Raw genomic sequence first — 21726 nt, forward strand, 5'->3', positions numbered from 1 at the left:
AGTCCAGACTTGCTATAAATCACCTCAGATGGTCATGCTCATGTCAGCTCAACCAGGGCCCTGCCTTCCTCTCCAGGAATCATGCCTGTGTTTAAAGCTGCACCAAGGGAAATCCTACCTGAATGAAGTCTTCACCATCAGATCTCCTCTTAACCGAGGATCCCATCATCTCATGTTGATATTCAGATATTTCCCCCCTTCGTAGAGGCATTTTCTCTTGCTTTATCACAAGTGGTATCAATAGGTTATTTATATTTTGAACTCTATTGAAAAGAGGATTATACCAGGACATTTAATTTTAGTTAAGAAAATATAGAAATTACTCCCATGTAAGAAAAGCAGTGCTTTAAAATGAAAGAAAATAGTTCACTCCTCGCTGTCACAGCAGTAGCACTGCTAAGTACTTCTAAATTACTCCACTTTGCTATTGTCTGAGGCCCTTGATAAGCATTCTGCATTTTAAGCTTTATCTATTTCTCATCATTAAAAAGCTCATTAGTTAGCGTACTGGTACTTTCTTTACGGTTCACAAATTCAGATTATAACCTTGTGTCCTATAAATGGTGCCACTCATTATATCATCCAAAACACTAGTGTGGAGACATTTAATGGCAAGATTTAAAATTAGATTTCTACATTTAGAAGTGTCATTAAAATACCCTGACGACCCAAAGTTTTTAAAGGGAGACATGAAATCAGTAGAAATGTGACAGGACTGTGCTTCTTACCAAGCTACTACAGGACCTATGTTATGTAGCCTGGGATCAACACTGCCTATATAATAGCTGAATGAGGATGTATGTATGGAGTTAGTGCATCCAAGCTTAAATTCTTGATGCCAAGTTCTTCTTTTCCTGATCTAATAGAAGTAGTATATCCTCTTTCCACAGTAGTCGAATTTTGTAGTGATCTTCCTTGTAATATGATTTGATTGTGAAGCTAACATATCTTAATTTGAACCCAGGGTTTTTGAACATTATTTGGACAATTGATGTACTAGAAAAAGTCCGTCAGTCACAGACTGACAAGCCATGGGCCAGATAGGAAACCAATGACCTTAAGGGCCTTGATTCCACACTCAAGTAACCTTAAAATGCAGAAAATCTCCTAAGAACATGGCTGGCCCAGTGCCGAATATCTTGTTCTGACAGTAGGAATTGGGAAGAAAAGAAGAAGGTGGCAAAGAACACATTAGAAAAGTGGAATGCATAGACAAGACATTGTTCTGTCCTCCTGGCTTAAACCAAGGAGCAGATACAACTTTACCAGTCTAAGTTCTAAATGAAAGCAGAAGAAACTAAGCTCATAAAAACTAGGATTGACACCAAATGAAAAAGAATCAAGAGAACAAACATTACTGAGGGTCCCCAGAACACACACAAAAACATTTTCTCCTCCATGTTCTTGCTTTTTCTATTTGATATTTTGCCCTGGACTGGACATCGTTGATCTCAATGGACCCATAATACATTTATACTGCTGTCTTTCCCTAACGTGACCTACTCAACTTCCAACGTCTTCTAATAGTGAACTATCTTATGGTATAGAGGAGTGAGATATTGAGGCTAAAGGATGACAACAGAGCATCTTGGAGGGGGCCAGGGGGTTGGGCAAAAGTAGGAATGTTCTAGTTGCATACCTATGAAACATGGCATTCCCCAACAGAAGGCTCTAGGCTGGGTATAAAATTTCTTATGCTGGAGAACTTTAGGAATATGCTTTCTGTCCTGTGCTATACTTGACAAGTAGGCAGATTAGGTTATTTTAACAGGACTACACTTGACTATCACTCCACTTGTAAAAACTAGAGTGAGAAGAGACCTCCTTTCCCTGGCTACTTAGCTCCCTGTCCTCCCATTTCCTTTAGAGTGATATTTGACAGTTTCCCTTCCATCAGCCACCTCTGACCACAAGGTAGCATTTGGTTCAATAATTTTTATTCATTCAAGCCTGTCTTTGAGAATCATCCATGATACTCAAGGCCTAGATTGCACCGTCCCTTACCCTGTAAGGAGCACATATGATTTACCTTTTCCTAACAGATGCCTCTTTCTTTTCCCTGTCACTCCCCCACTGCCCACTCCACCACCTTTCATGTCCACAACCCCCTCTAACTTCCTCATTTAACTTCTATGCCATATTGTGAACACACATACCAGAGAGACCAACATCAGAATACAGTTGGGAATTCTAGGCTCTATTCTCAACTCCATCAGGCCTGCCTCTGAGAAACCAAACTATTTTCTAACACAGAGTGTCTTGGCATCTGTAAATAAAAAAACATAATGACCTGAATGCTGAATGCTAGTGAGACACCAGCAGTGAAGAAAGAGTGCCAGGTCATGGATAATGAAGCCTATATGCATGCTCTAAGCCATATAGTTCCTCTATGTAAGCCATAGTTGTTCTTATGCGAACTAAGGGAAGTCCTCTGGTGTGATGTCTCTCTATTGAAACTCATTTTTCCTTAAATGTATTGTTCAACTTTATTGCCTTCATTCTAATGACCTTGCCTTACCACTGGACAGGTTTAGTCTTTCCCAGACTTCATCCTCACATCTTGGCCAGCCTCTTGAGTTGAGGCCAACACCTTGAGATTTTAGCAAAGCATTTTTAAAAAAAGATTTCAATTTATTTATTCATGAGAGATACAGACAGAGAGGCAGAGACATAGGCAGAGGGAGAAGCAGGCTCCATGCAGGGAGCCCGATGTGGGACTCGATCCCGGACCCCAGAATCATACCCTGAGCCAAAGGCAGACACTCAACCACTGAGCCACTCAGGCGTCCCTTAGCAAAGCATTTTTAAGTTGTGGCTCCATGTTTCCCAAAAGTTTTCGTGGTCCACTGTTTTTCAAGAGCCTTAGCTTGAGTGGATGGCTTGCTCTATACCACAGATACGCTGTTGGGGGAGTACAGTACAGTTTTTTGTGGATGGAATTCTGTTTTAAACACAGAAGAGAAGCTCACTATAGCAACAACCTATTTGATAAATTATTTTGTGAAGCAAAAAAACCCAACATTTCTATTTAGAAGAGTAGGTTTTCTTAAGACAAGTCATACCTCAATAACCCATCCCTTCTTGCTGCTTGGCAAGGGGCCTCTGAGACTCAGTTAAACTCAGTGGGGATTTGTCCTCTGGATGTTTGACTCCTGCCTGCCTAACTATTCTCGATAGACTCTGTTCATCCAGTCTCCTCTCACTTAAACAAACACAATATGTTGTTGTATGTACTGCCACAAGCTGGGCCCCAACCTCCAACATAGCTTGCTTCACTGACCTCTCCCTCTAAGTAAGCCAGGCCCTCCTCAGCCTCTGCAGCCTGCAGCCAGTCGGTCCTCTGGCCCAGCTCCCTGGGCGGATCATCATGTCAGCTGAAGCCCTTCTGAGCCGTGATGTTCAGCTCATGCTGATGTGCAGATAAGGTCTCAGTCCTGCTTAGGAATCCAGCATTTTGCCTCTCCATCACTGCATTTTAGAAGTCAGGGCTGCAGTGGGTGGTGATTCTTTGTGTAGTTCAGAGTTTCTTTGGCCTGCAGGCCATGTCACTTGTTCACACAGTCAGGAGCATTCTGCAGGCCGGCACCACAGAAAAGCACAGTACACATGGTAATGGCTGTTAGTTGGGCTAAGCCTGCATGCTAGAAGGCAGTGTTCTCATCAAGAGGGTGGAAAGGCCCTCCAAACTCGGAAGTCCGAGAGTGACAAGACAAAGCCCAGCCTACACAGGCTCTGTGGGTGAGTTAAGAAACCTGACAGGGGAGGGTCATAAGCAGTTCTTGTCTGTGGAAGCCACGAAAGTCCATTGACCCATCCTGGCCATCCACTCCTAACTAATCTAATTCCCTGACATCTAATTCCCTGCAGTTGTGAGTGACTCCCTCACAACTGCAGAAAAGCCCACATTTACTGTATGTGTATTTTTCATTGGTTTGTCTGATAGGCAGAATAACAGTCTTCCAAAGATGTCCACACCCTAATCCCTAGAATCTGAGAATACTGTTTCTGCACATGTCAAAAGAGATGTTGGAGATGTGATTAAATCAAGGACCTTGAGATAGAGAGATTATTCTGGATTATTCCTGGTGGGCCCAATGTATCACATAGGTCCTTACAAATAGAGAATCTTTCCCAGCCATGGTCAGAAGGAGACATGAACTACAGAAGGATGACAGAGATGCAGTGTGCTGGTTTTGAAGGGGCCACGAGCCAAGGAATATGGGCAGCCTCTAGAAGCTGGAAAAGACAAGGAAAGAGCCTTCAGAAAGGACCACAGCTCTGGAGACTCCTGGATTCTAGCCCAGTGAGACCTATTTTGGATTTCTCACCTCCAGAACTATAAGATAATAAATGTGTATTGTTTACGCCACTATTTTGCAGTAGCTTGTTGGCCACCATAGGAAACTGATACAGTTTGGAAGAGCAGTGTGTTAAATTTGTTGCTGCAAATAGCTTTCATCATATCTCCCTCTCCTAGAGGGTTTCTGGAAACAAACGACTCCTCTGACTTTTAATTTTTTTTTCTTTCACATGTAGGCTAAGGTTTATTCAGGCTTATTACTGAAAGTCTCAAGCAATATTCTCTCAGCATATAGCCCCTGACAAGAACACTCCTCACAGGATGCTCCATTTTCTGCCGCAGGAAGGCGGGCAGGGTGGAGGGCACTGTGCGGGGGTGGTGACTGCATTAACTGAAGATATGTTCTGGGGAAGAAGAATGAAAAGAAGATGTTTTGACCAGCTTGACTGTGGCACTTCATCCCTGGAGTTGTTCCCTTGAGTCGAAATTGCTGCTGACTGGGCAGTTTTCCTTCTAAAAGCTTCAGGATGACCCAGTGTGCTGCCCTGGGAAAGAAGACAACAGCTCTGAAAGACTCCAAGATCTCACCCCCACCGCTGCGCTCCCCAACGAAGAAAAGTTAAGAAAACAGCCAAATGTGTGCCTCAGAAAAATGCCTAGTCAGGCAGTTGTTTCACCCCTGCCTGTTGAACATTTGGGTCGCCCAATGCAAGTGTTAAAGCTGTGTTCAAACCAGAAAAAATAAAAATAATAAGCTGTCAGAATAATTACTAAGAACATGCAAGGATTATACAAAGTAAACTGCAGCCTGCAAAAAAGAGAATTGCATGTTAGCTAATTGTTAATTTTAGCAATCGCAGTGGCTAATTACCACGGCACACATTGACTATTAGCTTGATGCCCCGGCACCTGCTTTCTCCAATGAACAGATTTCTTCATCGCTAGCACAGGAGCAAAATGTGTAATTATTGGCCATCATTGGGGCGATTTTTCAGTGATTCTTTTGTGCGATGTGAATAAAGCATAATGACATATTTTATTAGAGGGCAAATAGCTGTTTGTTAATGGAAATGATTTGAAATCCAAAAAACTAGAAGCTAGGAGCATGTTTTCGGTATCAGCATGAATTCAAATGTATTTTCTTTTAACTCTTTATAAAAGGAGCATAGAAATCAAATCTAAACTGAGTATAATATATTTAATGATATGTACAAACACAGCATTGATTAATTACCTCAAATGCTTTCAGTGGTACACCATTTATTTTGTTTCAGTCATGTATTAAATTTTAGTATTTCATATTTAAATTCTTATTTCTTGGTCCGAGAGTCTTGGTGAAGCTGGCCTGCGTCACACCTCATTTCCTGAAGAACTCTTTTTTTATTGGTATACGTGGCACTTGCAAAGAGTGCTCTAAAAATCTAGGCTTCGTTGCTTTGATGCTGGGCACACCAGTGTCTCCCTGATGAGCATGAATTAGGTTATCAACACCCAACTGTCAGCCACCAGGTGGATTGTACATTGTAAATAAGTTGCCCTGAAGACAAGACTGGAACTCTTTTAGACTTGGAAATTACATTCTTTTTCCCTTTCATGGCACAATTAATAGATCTGCCCCCAGGAACCTATCAAAGAATAAAAGCAATGTCTGTCTTCCTCTGAGACATATGAATGATCATATATGGGTAGGGGTGTGTGGGGTGTGTGTGTGTGTGTGTGTGTGTGTGTGTATGTGTTTACTGGAACACAGTGCTTCCATTGGCAGTGATGCAACACAAGAAATAGGGTCTTTTCTTTCAACTTTGCTTCCAACAAGGGTCTAGAACCTCTCTCTGCCTCCATTTTCTCCTTCACCCCCCAACCAACACAATCTTTGTATTTTTATCATGGGATAATAGTTCTAAATAGGGTGCTGTAGAGCATGAGTCTAAAGTTCTCTGGATCTCTCAAATGAAATAAAAGCATTTGAGAATGGATCAATGAAGAATTAATATTAACATGATCAACATATCCCTGTTGTCTTGATTAAGCTCAGGGGCAGAAAGCTGGTTTAAAGAGAGTGTTTAATTCCATCACATATTTATACCTTATTTGTATTTCTGTGAACACTCTGTGCTGCATTCTTCCTAAACCATGACATGAGAAAATGTACCTCTTGTTCTCAACAGGAAAGATTAAAGGGCTGCACTTGAGCTGTGTGTTTGCTGAGCTTTCGTCACTCCAGTCCACTCTTGAGTTCAGTTATGAAAGTTGTGTATTTTCAGAGGTCATTGGAAGGCAACACACCTCTGTTTTCTGAGTGTGGAGAACTCGCTCCTAATCGCCAGGCTTATTGTTTTATTACCACTGTTTACAAACAGGGAGAAACCCCCTTGAATGGGCACTTCCTTTCTTACCACAGGCTTCCCCACTATTTTAAGATGTAGATAAGTTCAGTATTCAGGTTCACTGTTTGACCCATTAAACTGGTATTGAGGTATAATTTGTGTGTTTTCCCAGTACCGTTGCACATAGAATGGGGTTCATTTCCACACGTTTGAATAAATTTATCCAGTTCAGTGAACCTGTTGTGAAGCTCAGCAAAACTCAGTAGGTGGCTTTAAAGTCCTGTAATTAGCCCATTACAGAAAATCTGTACTTTGGATTTTTGCACATTGGTTAATAAGCATAACATGCTTCATATATAAATAACATTACATTAAATGATGCAATATAAAGGAATTAAAGGCCAATGGAGTTAAACAAAATACTTGAAAGAGACCTCAAATTAGCATGTTTAATTCCAACTCACTGCACAGGAAAAGCCTCTTGCTCTTACTGTATCAGTTCCACACGAGCTTAGAATGGCATGCATTGTGCGCGCCATTAACACATCCTACCTGCCTCTCCTCCGCTCTGTGAAGCTTGGGGTAAGTTTACCTTTACCTCATTTCCTTTCATTTCTGATCATGGACAAGGAGACAAGTTGAAGGGGAAGAGAAAATAAGACTTCAGCCCAGCAGTGACTTCCTGGGATGATATTTGCACGATCACTTCCTCCTGGATTCATAGGAGTACAGTGAGCCTGACTCTTGCTTTCTCTCCACTTTTCTCACTCATGTCCGTTTGACAATAACTTCAGGATGAAGTATCATATGAACATCCCATCTACAAGAGCTTCCCTCCCGAGTTTTAATCACTTTATTAGGAATTTCACCATTAGACAGCTCCGTGTAATATTGCCTCACTCTGCCCTATTTGAAAAAGCTTTTTCACCTGTCTGTAGAATGAAGTTACGTTTCCATTTAAATGGTGCCCAAATACAGCATAACAATAAAATAAGTCTGTTCCTGTGAGTTTAAGAACAAGTACACACATAGACAAAGTCACACTGTAGTTGTCTAATCAGTAATAGAAAATTGCTGAACTACAACTCACCCTAGAATGTAAGCTCCATGAAGCCAGGAGTGCTGATGGTCTTATTTCCCTTTCAATTCCCCTCACCCAGCACAACTCATTCATTTATCCATTCATCCATCCATCCATCCATCCATCCATTCTTCAGCTATTTATTGAGTATCTTCTGCATGCCAGGCACTACAACAGGTTTTGCAGATACAGTGATAAATAAAAGAAACCCCAAATAAAAGAAACTGGCCAATTGGCCAAATACTGACCCTGCAAAATTAACTCACCAAATAATCAATTTATTGAGTTACTGATTTGTCAAATTTACCAAATACATGTTTCTTTTAACTATACAATTTACAACAATTTGTTGATATGATCTTATTGATCAGTTTTCTTTTGCTTTTAAATATAGCGGCATTCTTAGATATTTTAATTTGTCAAAAGCCAATGGTAGTTTACTCCTCTTATACGTACATTTTACATCCATAAAATATTTCATATTCTACCTAAAATTTTAGTTATTTTCCTTAGAAATATTCAATCTTCTACAGATTTCTTTTTTTAAGTGATTTACAGTTTTGTCAATTAACTAGCATCCATAGGATTATATTTACCAATTTTCTAAGAGAAATATCGGCCTTAATATATGAAGTTTTTGCTTTGTTATTTCCTAGTTCATTTCTTACTGTAGCCATCTTTTAGCATCTTTAGAGTTTTTAGCAAATCTTTTAAATCCTTTTTCACAGGGATGCCTGGGTGGCTCAGTGGTTGAGCGTCTGCCTTTGGCTGGGGGCGTGATCCTGGGTCACGGGATCAAGTCCCACATCAGGTTCCCTGCATGGACCTGCTTCTCTCTCTGCCTATGTTTCTGCCTCTCTCTCTCTGTGTGTGTGTGTGTGTGTGTGTCTCTGACTAATAAATAAATAAAATCTTAAAAAAAAACATTTTTTGCAAATGTTAGTTTTATGGTAATATATAAATCAAGTTTGAAATTTTGTCATTCAGTTAATTATGCCAATCCCTTCTGAGCCTCCTGTCTTCCCTTATGGATCTTTGAACACATTTGCCCCTTCATTTCAAATCTTCTACCTGCATACAACCAGGTAAAAACATCTTAATTTCTCCTCACTAGAAAATAAAAAATTGAGCATTTCATCTGTAGCTACTTGTGATTTCTGTAGGTTTCTATTTTTTTCAAATTATAAACATAATTAGTTTTCTTTTTACAATTGCTTGATGGCATGGTGGACCTAATTTTTATGTCTAGTAATTAAATTTTTAAATTTCAGCATTATACATGGGATGAGATTGTTTCAGTAGATGTAGAGTTTTTCTCCATCTTTCTTAATGTCATTTAGAATCTCTCTATAAGCATTATTTCATTCTTTTACCACTGCCTTCAGTGGCTTACCAGCCTTGATTTTATATGACTACTAATTAGTGTCTAAAATCTCGGCACTTCACATTGACTTAGTTGCTCTGAATCCTTCTTTAGCAATTTCATACTGAAAGGAATGAATGTTAGACTTGAAGTACTAATCTTAACTAAAGTTTTGGTTACTGATTACTAAAGATGCTTTTCTGAATATTAAATATAGATTCTAAAAGGCTAAACCATACTGTGTCCTTTAGCTGTTAACAATCGAACATTCCTTAAAATATTATTTTGAGGACAAAAATTAAAGCTTCACAGAAATCATCAAAAGCTGTTAAAACATTCTGTCTAAGGCAGCCCCCGTGGCTCAGCAGTTTAGCGCCGCCTTCAGCCCAGGGTGTGATCCTGGGGTCCCAGGATCAAGTCCCACGTCGAGCTCCCTGCATGGCACCTGCTTCTCCCTCTGCCTGTGTCTTTGCCTCTCTCTCTGTCTCTGTGTCTCTCATGAATAAATAAATAAAATCTTTAAAAAATTCTGTCTAATACAATTTGCTGTATAATTTATAAACAGAAAAACAATCCACTCTATTAACTGGTACATTGCTAAATGTGGCAAAGTATCATTCAGAAAACTGGATTTCAGGAAATTATTTTTATGGGTGATTTCGTGCTAAATCAAAAACAAAAAAAAAACAAAACATGGTCCCTGCTTTCATTGGAGCTCACAAGTGAGAGAGACAGGCAGTAATCCAGGAACTCCATTTCGAGGGTTAATGATGCCATGAGGGCATATCTGTAGGAACTGAGCTCATTAGGGAGGCCAGGTGTTGAAGAGTAAAGTTAACTAAGTGAAGTTGGGGGGATAGTGGCCTTCCAGAAAGTGAGAAAAGTCTATGCCTGGCCCAGGGCCTAAAGCAGATATAGGAGGCCTCTACAACTGTTGAATGAAGGAATGATCTGCTGTGAGAGCCATCAGATACTCCAAGCTCTCCCTCAAAAGATGGCCCTCTCTGAAGCCCAGAGGTCCTTCTGCCTGCCTGCCACAGTGCCTAGAAGGTCTGTTCAGCTGAGACTGGCAGGGAACACAGTGGTGCACCCTCTTACCCACACACTGCCCATCATCCTACCCTCAGTCCTGTCTCGAACTTCTCCTAGAAGCAAAGTGTTGAAGGAGGACAGGCAACTTTTTGGCAGTAACTGCAGACACTGTCAGCCATCACCAGCTCTCCAAAGACCAACATTCCCGGGCAAGCTTTATTCTGAATAATCCCACAGGACCAGCTCTCTGAGCACTTGCCTAACTCCAGGCTTGTTTTCACAGAGCTTACTTCTCTGATCAGGGACATGAGAATCTCTCTGGGTATTGTCTAAAATTCAGAGTCCAGGAACTCACCCCAAACCTATGGAATCAGAATTTTAGGAGAGGGGATCTAGGTATATCTGGGTATATTCACTTTATTTATTTTTATGTGTTTGCTTGTGTATTTGTTTTAGTAAACTCTACCCCCAATGTGGGGCTCAAACTCATGACCCCAAGATCAAGAGTCGCATGCTCTTCTAACTGAGCCAGCCAGGTGCCCCGGGGTATACGCATTTCAACAACTTCTCTCCTCCCATGATTTTATACCCTGAATTTGAGACCTGCTAGTACACATGCCAAATAAATAAAACTTAAAGAGAATATTGCAGTGGGTTTATCAAATGGAGTTTTACCTGTTCCTTTGTAAATCATTTAGTCTTATGCTCTCCCTTATTTTGGGACACATATGTGAGGGCATCACTGTTCATTCTCTCCTAACAACAGGCAGAAGGCTTCTCCAGGAGCTGGGTTCTAGACTCCACATATCAGCATGGATTCACCTTGCATGCCCCGGGGGGAGAGGGGGTAGGGTATTTGGGGCTTCAGGTCCAGAGCCACAACTCCCAGGTGGGCCCTCAGTCCCTTATATAAGCCCATTTTGTTGCTTAGTTGTGTGGGAGCTCCCTCCCATCAGAAGTGAAGAAAAATATTTGAACCTTCAAGTTGGCCTCTTTTCGTTCCCATCATTGTCCCCCTCACAACCCACATTCCATAACATTAGGAATGTGATCTCAGGACATTTTTTTGGGTTGAAAATGGTATTTTTTTGTGGACAACCTGTGCTTCATTGCCATAGCTCCTATTTAGAGTTTGGTTTGCTCTCAGTAAACAGCCCCGGACAACTACCAGTTCAGTTAAACAGTTCCATGGGAAGTTCACTAAGGAGAAGAGGTGAAGGAAACTGTGAAACTGGCAAGAAGGAATGGGATTAAGAGCTCAGATTATGAATCTAAACAGACCTGAGTCCTGATTTTGCTGTTTCCCAGAATTGTAAGGTAATTTGGGAAAACTCTCTAACATTCTAAGGGGGCAGTTCCCTGAGCTCATCTCCATCCCAGTGATGTGGGAGTAATAAGAGTTCTTCCCTCATGTGGTGTTCTGAGGATCAAACAAGACACAATGTTTGGAAAAATCTTATGCACAGCTCCTGGCACAAAACCCTAAAAACAGTGTTAGTTGCCTTTTATTGTCTTAGGTTTTTCAAATTTATTTTTCACAAACTGTCTTTTTCTGCCAGCTAAGCAGAATGGCAAATAGACATGCATGAAAGGAGCTGTGGTCGATTAGAGTTTATCACCTTTAACCAGATATGGGACAAAGTAAGAAACCCCATGATGGCACCCCACACTGCACACCAACTCTTTTGCCATAGGAGGAGGGGCACTGTTAGGACCTGGCCATTTCTTCAGGCACAACAATGAGGCACAATAAAAACACAAGGGACATTATGTGCACCTTTCTTCAGTTTGGGGACTCTAAACAAATGTGAAACATCAGGCTCAATGGAGCATAAGCATCAAGGAAGAACTGGGGAGGGGGGGGAATTTACATTTATATTGCAGTTACTCAATATAAAGGAATTGGGTGTTTATTTTCTTTCTTTCTTTTTTTTTTTTTATTCTTAATGTTTAAAATGTTGAAGGAAAGAAAAACAACTTCAAAGCCTAGGACACTGATCCTAGTGAAGAGACCACTTGGCAAGTCTTCTCTGCATGCGTTCACAACCTTCTTTTTTAATATGTCACAAAAGGTTTGTCCTGGGATATTTCCAGGAGTCCTACACCATCATTATCCCCTCAGGACAAGGAAGTAGCAAGCCCCATCCATTTGTGGCATTATGCAGATTTTCTTTTTACATCTCAAAGATTCACAGTCCTCAGTACATTTAAAAAATACCTAGGGACACCTGGGTGGCACAGTCCAGCTCAGGTCAGGATTTCAGGGTCAGGAGATGGAGCCCTGTGTGGGGCTCATGCTCAGCAGGGAGGCTGCTTCAGACTCTCTCTCTCCCTCTTCCCCTCCTCACTGCACACCCTCTCTCTAAAATAAATCAAGGGCAGCCCTGATGGCTCAGCAGTTTAGCGCCACCTTCAGCCCAGGGTGAGATCCTGGAGACCAGGGATTGAGTCCCATGTCGGTCTCCCTGCATGGAGCCTGCTTTTCCCTCTGCCTGTGTCTCTAAATCTCTCTCTCTCTTTCTGTGTCTCTCATGAATAAATAAATAAAATCTTTTAAAATAAAAAAAATAAATAAAACTTTTAAAAAATTACTTTAGTCATGCTAATGTATACTCAATACAGGTGAAACTGATTTCCCATCAACGACACCATCTCTCAATAATCCAAGGTTAAAATAGAGTATGTTGTATTTCCTAAATATGTGGGTGGGCTCTTACTTTGGTGGATGCATTTGTGGATGTGATATATCTTCAGATACTGCATCTCAACCTGTCAGCTCTTGGGTGTGTTGAGAAGAAACAGATAGCTAAAGTGTAGTAGAGATACATACTCAACTATTCATTCATTTAACCAGCTTTTATTGAACATTTACTATGTGCCAGATCTCAGACCCTGGGAATACATAAATAAATAGGATGTTGGCCTCTCCCCTTATGTTGTACACAGTCTAGTAATGAAGGCAGAAGTGTCTTCCAATCATTATAGTACAATGAGATGTATATTAACAAAAGCCTGATTCCTCAGAACTTTCTCAAGTTACAGGAATAATGCCAGAACTTTCTCATATAGTTACAAATAAGAAGTATCCATCATCATCATCATTATCATCATCATCATCAAGACACTGGACCATTATGCACAGTTGAGTATAAAAGGGTATCACATTCTAAGAGGGCACTAGTCACTTTGTAGGCATCATTGACCGATTTGTACACTTATTAGATAATTTTAAATAGATGGGAAAAGGATGCCTTTTTCTCATAAACACAAAGGGCCTCACGTGGCTTTTGACAGTCATGCCACAATAGTACCATGTTTCCATCCATTGGCACTTAATCATTTAATACTAAGGATTAATTGTGTGAGGAAGACATTATTTTTCCATGCTTACAGATGGGGAAACTGAGGCTTAAAAAGATTACACAGCTTGTTTAAGCTCACAAAGTTCCACACATGCAAAGTTCATGATTGAAGACTGGTTAAAAACTAATTCATATTCCAAATTTCTTTGCACAGCAGCCCTAGGAGTAGTAAAAGATCCCACTTGAGTTGCAAACTAGTTTGTGTTTGATTCAGACAAAGCAAAGGCGCCAGAAATTGCCCATTTGGAAACTTGTAAAAATATCAGGACAACTCAGTGCTGTGTTCCAGAGAATAGATTAGGTCATTCCTGGATTGTGTACATTTCTTTGGTTGTTTGTAACTCTTTACCAATATAATCATGCATCACTGACCGGCATTTTGCTGGTAAAATATGTTCACTGAAGAGATATTTATTGAATAAGCTTACAATGTGTAAGTCACTGGAATTGGTTCAGACATGGATCCTAATCCCAGGAAAACTACAATCAAGCAGGAATGATGAAATAGATGTAAATAACCACAAGGTAGAAAGGTAAATGGTCCTCATGGTTCATTAGAGGCATGGATTCCTTCTAAGTAGGACAGCTGAGAAAGCTTCATGGAGGAGAGAACATTTGACCTAAACCTTGAAAGAGGAGAAGGAATTGGACAATCAGAAGTAGGAATGAGAAGATCAAAGGAAGAGGTGCATCCCAAGTGAAAGCAGGATATAGGAGAGCAAGAATAGATATGGGAAATGGGCAGTCTTCCAGCAAGCCCTCTGCATTGATGTTTCCCACAGAAACTCTAGGAGTTCTCTTGGTACTTCCCTTGGGTAACAGGAAAAGAAAGGTTCTTTCTCAGTATAAACACTCAAAATCGGAAGTAGCCCCTATATAGGTACTCTGTTCCATTTTTGGAAGAGAAAGGTGGTACCTTGGTAAATGTTCTAGGTGAAAATACCATTATTAGATGTTGTGGCAGTGATATAATAAAACTTCCAAGGATGCTGAGACTAACAGTTCAATATATAACAGATTTTCACTATTTGTATCACCTTTTTTAAAAATGAACTGTAAACTCCCCTGTTTACCTCTGGGGATATGGTGAATATTTATGAGATGATCATGATGACATGAAATATCTTGGGAAAAGAATTATCAAGGTGATCATCATGGCTAGGGCATTATTCTTTAATAACAGCAATACAGCAATATGAAAACGCAGTTGACATTTGCCTCTGTTTTAGCATACCAATGTCTTTCCTCATACAGTTATATACAGCACTTGCACATGCCCCCTAAGGTGTGGGTTCAATTTTACCCTTATTGCAACATTCTTTTCCTTTGGAAATCTTCAAAAGGAACAATTCAAGAAAGGGATAATTAGAAAAATGTTAAACATATTCTTTTCATAGTGCAATTTTAAAAATTAAATTTTTCCTTATAGGCAGCTACCTGGGTTTACTATGAATCATTTTCAAGCGTTAAAACTATGATTGTGATTGTTACTTGCCCCACTGGAAAAAAAAATCATGAGGAGTTAAAATAGGACAGACATTATACAATTCTCTTGGGCCAGTGGCTTTGCCACTACTTAAAGATGTTGAGCATGACCAGCAGACAACGATAATAATACAAGGACCCAACACTCTCCCTGGGGCTTGTTGGGAAGGAGTATAGCTGACACAACTTGTCTGTAGAGTGATGGATTGGTAGCTGCTTGCTATGTGAGAACATAATTTTACCCATATTAGAGTAACAATAACTACTTGGGGCTATTTCCAATTTTGTAGTATCATGGGTTGGATTTAACAGATGATTTGTCATTTGATAATGGGTCGCCTTCATTATAGCATTGGCTAAAGAATTTTTGACATCACTCAAGGGTAGAAAGAAAATTAGTTTGACTAAAATGTTGTATGTGGTTAGGTCTTAGGTAAAATAAAAAATAAAAACTAAGGTAGACTGTCCTTTCATTTAGTTAAAATAATTCAAAAAACATAATTTTAAAGACAAAAAAGTTCCTGAACTAGAAAAGCTGCCTAAGGAAAAATAAAACAAAATTCTTGAAATTTAAGATACTACATAGAATACATATGATTACAATATGCAAGCAAAGTGTGTGAATGATTGGAATTAGAAGAAAAGAGTTAAAAATGTGTAAAGAGAACATGTAAGAAATTGGCTAAAGTGATAGTATCTGGATGGTGGTCAGTGGGTGAGAGGAACTGTTTGAATAGTCAAACTTTACATGACAATGCAAAAAAATCTTTAATTTTTTAAATTAAAAATAACTTTCAAGACATTAGGTGTTCTTGGCACTGGTAGTATTTACTTTTTGTGTATATTATTTGTTATGGGTTTGCCTCAAGTCAGTTTTTTGGAAATTGTTGGATTACAAATGGTAAGTGAATAAATAAATAAATACACAAAATTCTGTGAGAAGGCAGAGTACAGTAGGCTGAGGGGGATTAAAACAAAGTATTTCATTGCTCTGGCTTTTACCCGTCCGTATTTTATGTTTTACATTCTAAACTTCATAGAATCTCTCTGCAGATTTCATAATTTCAGTTTTACCCAACTCATCCACCTTATAATTATGAATATATGGACATAATTAACTGAATCACTTTGAGAGAGGAAAAAATACCCTACTTAAGGCTAATTAGATGAATCATGAATGCCTGGAAGAATGCATTTCAATAAGGTGAAAAACTTTGGATAAAAATTTAATGAAGTTTCCAATTGCATTTGACTACAGAGAATATTGATAAATGTTCATTCCATGCCGATTATTAAATTGTATCGATTTAGGGTCCCAAACACTAAATACTGCCATTGCCTCCAGAGGAGACCTGATTGCACTTACATGTCACATTCATAAAAAACATAGTGCACTAATTGGGAGTCTCCCGCCATCTGCACACTTGCTTCCAGGAGCACATGAAATGATCAATGGGAAAGCAGGGTCAATCCAGGCAGACTGCGAGTGAAATTAAAATAATAAAATGTCTAAACATTTAACTGCAAATAGGAAATCTTTATACCCACCCACACCCTATTCTGTAGCATAAAGCTAAGGCACAATTATTCATATACCTCAAGTAATTTGCAGGCTCCATACAAAATCTCATTTAAAATAAGAAATTGCTATTTCTGCACATTTATTCTACCAAATGCCAGCTAATTGCTGCAATGGCCATTATAAAGAATAATTTTCGCTTAGTGAAAAAAAAAAGGAATGAAGAGAACATTTTCTGGTTTTGTTCCACTGCGAAGGCTCTATTCAGTGAATACTGAATGCACAGCGTTTCACTGCTACACTTATTATGCTGAGAGGTCAAGTATTACACAGCATCTTGTATTACGCTTTGCATGCTAAGTATTTCACTTCACAAATTGACCCTCCGGTGTACTTGCTACATAATGCTTTAAAAACCCAGCTAAAACGCAGGACAATTAGCAATACTTTTACTCCCAGTTAACAATGGGAACACCAATGTAGGTGATTGCATTTACAGTGTAGCTTTCTTCACAAAACATTTTTGACACATTAAGGTACTTCGGAATTGTGCAGTACCAGTCCTCTCTTGTGAATGGCTTTCCAGCATTTGCTGAGAGAAACAGTTACTGTATGTTAGAGCTTAATTGAAAAGAATTCAACCACGGCCTATGAAGCACCAATTAGGGTGATATTATATCATAAAAAGCTGTAATATCCATTTTCAGACTTGCGCATCAGCCAATACAAAGTAGGACACAATTAAAAAGATATACAGTTTAAACTCTTGAAACTGTTAAATTTAATTAGGAGTTCAGTATTGTGTGTGTGTGGGGGGGGGTGTTTGTGTGGGATGGGGCAGGGGTGGCAGAGAAAAAGAAGTTCCCTAGGGGACTTGAGACCCTCAGGCACCAGCTGCCCCAGGCAGAAGTCAGTTGGCCTTTTCCATTTAAACCACCTTTAGTTAATGTAAGTGTGGGGTGTTTGCTTTGCCCCCATGACTAGTTTCTTAGGTCGGATGAATATTCATGCTCAGCCAGGCAGCGCCGCTTCCCAGTGATTCTGGGGTTGGCCAGTGTCTGAGAGGGAGAAAAGGCAGGACCTGCTTGGTCTGCCTGGACCAGGGAAGCGAGTGTGGTATTGACGTCCTCTGGCCCACACAGATCAAACACAATTAAAAGAGAGTTAACTGCATTGCTTTTCATGAAGAAAGACACGGATAATTGTGAAATAAAATGGACATGGCCAGATCAGTACAAGTGTCTTGCAGGCTTGGCTCTGAATGTAATATTTAAATACTGGAACCTGCATGAAATCCCACTCTGAAGTGACAGCCGGCAGGTAATTATCAGTAAAACAACATTATCAAAGTTCTCGTGCATAGCATGTTTGACTGACTGGAGTGCTTCTCCTTACAAATCCCGCTAATATCCATTTCAATCTGCTTTAATATGCTCACAAGTTGGGGCTTATTTTGAATTCCACTGGGTAAATGAGGACAGCACACTTTGAATTTGCATACTATACACATTCCTTTCATTTGTGGAGAGTTTCCAGAGTATTTTTTAAAGGAAACTACTAACATCCAGGATCCAGAACTTTTTCACTATAACTAGAGTGAAAATAGCAAACAGCTCATATCACCATTGTATTTATTTCATCTGAAGTTATACAACAGGTCTGTGAAGATGATTCTTATTTTGTTTGAAGAAGAAAATATATTTTTAATTTTATCAGTGTTCAAATAAATAAAATTTATCCATGTTAATGCAGTTTTCTAAGGTATTCAAGCTACTGAAATTATTTTTTTAAGGACTTTATTTATTTACTCATGATAGACATAGAGAGAGAGAGGCAGAGACACAGGCAGAGGGAGAAGCAGGCTCCATGCAGGGAGCCCGACGTGGGACTCGATCCCGGGACTCCAGGATCACACCCTGGGCCAAAGGCAGGCACCAAACCTGAGCCACCCAGGGATCCCCAAGCTACTGAAATTAAAAGTTAAATTAATTTTTTAAAAAGTCTGTCTTTGAAAAATGCAGGTGAAAAATCTCATCTCTGATTTGAGAAGGTCTCTCCCTCTTCAATTCATGAGGTTTCTTCACGCCTTTTTAAATTTCTACCTCTTTTCCAGCAAAAAAGCAGAACTGAAGTGGCATTTTATTGATGAGATAAATTTGGGTTTTGGATGATCTACAATCAGATATTCCATGTTCCCTTCTTTCTCAACCAACTCTTCAGAACCTTTAAAAATTCAGCAAATAGAAATATCTCATTTAAGATCCAAGAATGCCACACTCTCAAACCCACTGTCAGTTCCAGGTAATTCAAAGATACAGTCGTTACTTTGAAGCAATAGCTGATCTCACCTTGGTTTCCAGTACATTGAATTAAGTTAGGACATTAATAAAACAGTTATGATACCATGGAAATCTAAAGTAAGGTTATATTAAATTATACATGCCACTTTTGTGGGGCACCTGGGAGGCACAATTGGTTAAGAGTCAGACTTTTGGTTTCAGCTTAGGTCCTGGTCTCAGGTTCTTGAGATCCAGCCCCGGGTCAGGCTTCAGGCTCTGTGCTCCACACAGAGTCTGCTTAAGACTCTCTTTTCCTCTCCTCTGCCCCTCCTGCCTCAAATAAAAAAGTAAATCTTTCAAAAAATCATGCAGGTTGTTTTTGTTTTACTGGTTGCGCATGTAACAAGAGGCATATTTTTACTGGGAGAGTCTGCCTTTGAAAACTAGGCCAGTTAGCATGCTGCAAGATGGTAATGGTATGAAGATATTTTATCTTTTAATGAACATTGGAGCCAAAATGAGGCATGTAATTAACATTGGAGAGATATTAAGGGACATGAATGTGAAGGAATTTAGATAATGCTGAAACAATTGCATAGGAATTACACAGTGAACAATTTGGATTCTAGACCTTTCTGTCCAACCTCTCTTCTGTGTTAGATACTCCTTCCCAAATGAAGAAGATGGAGGAGGTTCAATTAGAAGGTTTTATTGACAATTCAGTACCTTGTTGTATTAAGATTCTTCCAAGATGACAGATTTTGCCAATGTTTTCCTAAATTCATTTCCTAATGGTATTTCTGAAATTCCCACTCTATGAGGGGGCGGAGAGAATTAATTATCTCATGTGGTTGGGAACTAAGTTGTTGATGAAAATTGCTATTGATACCTCAATATCAATATCAATAAAAGAATACTTTTATTCTTTTCTGCAGGAAGAGAAATATCTCTTCCTCCACTAGCCAGTTTTAACAGAAAGGTATCAAAGCTTTTCCTTCCTTCATAGTGAGTTATCTTATTTGTACCTAGACCTCACTGTACCCTACTACTCAAGAAATAATCAAATTTTCATTTGCCACAGTGAGGGGTCACACCTTCATATACAACCCTGGACCAGTAGGAAATGTAAGTGGGTAAAGTGGATTGGGTATAAAACCAACCAAGGTGGTGGGCCTTGGGGAACTAGAAAATGCAGTTACTCAGCTCTGGAGATTTAAGTCATGCAGAAATATAATCTCACAGTTGCAAGGTCTTCCAGTTTTTCCAAGAGAAGCCAGAAGTGTGTGAGTGTGTGTGTGTGTGTGTGTGTGTGTGTGTGTATGCGTGTTTCCCTGATTTTAAAACATTATGATAAAAGTAAAACACACCTATGCCCTAGGTTTGGAACAATGGGCCATCAGTTTGCAATCACTGATTTGACTCATCATCTTCAAGTGTTCTAAGTTTCCTTCCTTATATTAATATATTATATTATATAATATATTATATTATAATATTATAATATATTATATTATATTTCCTTCCTTATATCTTCTTATCGGTGTGAAATGGTTTGCATTTTTATAGGCATTAAACTTTTAACTACAACATTTAGCACACAAGTCAGATACTTCTTCTGGTGCATGTATCTTCTTAATTACCTGAAATTAAACCATACGGCCAGAAAGCCTTGTCTCCAGACTTGAAAGTAGCTTCCTTATCATGGCTATTTGCTAGTAATTTTAATTCTATTCCCTACATTTATTGATCTGTAACTTGGTTCCAAGTTATCTTAGAATATGTGTCTGTACATGTGTGATCTGACCCAAGCCTCACAAGAGTCCCATCGGTTGAAATGAGCTGGGTGATATGCAATAACAACCCTAAAGCTTCTGTGATTTAACATAACCAAACTTTATTTCTCACTGATTCTACATGTCCAGCATGGATCATGAGGGTGGCTCTGCTCATCGTTGTCACTTAGGAACCCAGGCTGAAAGAAATTTCATCTCAATCAGTGCTTCTGCCATCACCAAGATAGGAAAAGAAGATGAGGCATATCATATGCTAGCTCCTAAAGCTTTTGTCCAGGAAACACAACTTTTGCTTACACTTATTGGCCTTAAAGTTTACTTAAAGGGACAAACACCTGAAAACATAACTGAATTGTATTTTTTTAAAGATTTTATTTATTTATTTGAGAGAGAGCACAGAGAGAGAAGGAGAAGCAGACTCCCCACTGAGCAGGGAGCCTGATATAGGGCTCGATCCCAGGACCCCAAGACCATGACCTGAGCTGTAGACGCCCCTGAACTGTATTTAAAAATTTTTTAAATTCCAGTATAGTTAACATACAATGTCATATTAGTTTCAGGTGTACAATATAGTGAGTCAACAATTCTGTATATCACTTAGTGCTCATCATAAATGTCCTCTTAATCCCCTTCACCAAAAAAAAAAAAAAAATTCCCCTTCACCTATTTCACCCAACCCCCTCCACCCACTTCCTCTCTGGTAACCATCAGTTTGTTCTCTATAGTTAGGAGTCTGTTTCCTGGTTTGCCTCTGTGTCTCTCTCTCTCTTTTTCCTTTGTTCCTTTGTTTTGTTTCTTAAATTCCACGTATGACTAAAATCATATGGTATTTTTCTTTCTCGGATTTATTTATTTATTTATTTATTTGTTTTCATTTTTCTTTTTTTTTCCTGTGTATTTTTTTATTGGACATCAATTTGCCAACATATAGCATAACACCCAGTGCTCATGGGCAGCCCAGGTGGCTCAGCAGTTTAATACCACCTCCAGCCCAGGGCCTGATCCTGGAGACCCGGGATCGAGTCCCACATCATGCTCCCTGAATGGAGCCTGCTTCTCCCTCTGCCTGTGTCTCTGCGTCTCTCTCTCTCTCTCTTTCTCTCTCTCTCTCTCATAAATAAATAAATACAAATCTTTAAAAAAAAAACACCCAGTGCTCATCTCGTCAAGTGCCCCCCTCAGTGC

The 21726-nt window shown here is 39.5% G+C and overlaps 1 long non-coding RNA gene across 3 annotated transcripts in view; it reads left to right on the top strand.

Moving 5' to 3' along the window:
- The window catches only part of LOC112935333 (uncharacterized), a 116805-nt gene extending 110843 nt beyond the window's left edge, over positions 1 to 5962 (top strand). For all 3 annotated transcript variants that reach the window (XR_012002141.1, XR_003238157.2, XR_003238156.2), the window contains one exon: positions 4537 to 5962. This is a non-coding gene — a long non-coding RNA (uncharacterized lncRNA). The remainder of the gene's footprint in view (positions 1 to 4536) is intronic.
- Positions 5963 to 21726: the final 15764 nt, after the last annotated feature.

This window comes from Vulpes vulpes, chromosome 6 (genome assembly GCF_048418805.1).
Source record: "Vulpes vulpes isolate BD-2025 chromosome 6, VulVul3, whole genome shotgun sequence".
Lineage (NCBI taxonomy): Eukaryota > Metazoa > Chordata > Mammalia > Carnivora > Canidae > Vulpes > Vulpes vulpes.